Source organism: Microtus ochrogaster, chromosome 1 (assembly GCF_000317375.1).
Source record: "Microtus ochrogaster isolate Prairie Vole_2 chromosome 1, MicOch1.0, whole genome shotgun sequence".
Taxonomy (NCBI): domain Eukaryota; kingdom Metazoa; phylum Chordata; class Mammalia; order Rodentia; family Cricetidae; genus Microtus; species Microtus ochrogaster.
Genome location: NC_022009.1, coordinates 96945665 through 96946160, shown reverse-complemented (window position 1 = coordinate 96946160; position 496 = coordinate 96945665). Strand labels below are relative to the sequence as shown.

Sequence of the window (496 nt, the reverse complement as noted above, 5' to 3'; positions counted from 1 at the left end):
ACATGGCATACACTCACACAAAACACTTCTGCACACACATGAATAAAATGAGAGAAATGCCACTCGTTTTGGTATGAAGCCCTCATTTTAGAATGAAGCTTATTTTCTGGCTACTGTAATCCCCCAAGTGTATACCTGTGTCTGTTTTGTCCTGTCTTCCATGGTAAAAGAAAAGTTACTTACAATAAGGGAAGGGAAAGGAAAAAAAATTGAGAGTTTTCTGATAAGGTAGCAGCCATGTTAAGGTAGTGTCTTTGTCTCCAGAGATGTTAGTTAAAGAATTTTCCAATAATTATCAAAGGAAAATAAAGTGGCAAAATACCGCATCATTATCATCATTCACATGATGGTTTCACTTAAATTTCTACATGATTTGAAAAATTCTTTTAAAATGAAAATGCTCTACCGCAGCGTAGTACTCTAATGTGTAGATGTTCCACACTTTCTTCATCCATTCTTCCATTGAAGGGCATCTAGGTTGTTTCCAGGTTCTGGC

General features: G+C 36.3%; 1 protein-coding gene across 2 annotated transcripts in view; it reads right to left on the bottom strand.

Annotated features, from left to right (window-relative positions):
* The window catches only part of Pcdh10 (protocadherin 10), a 62600-nt gene that overhangs the window by 10663 nt on the left and 51441 nt on the right, over positions 1 to 496 (bottom strand). The window lies entirely within an intron of this gene.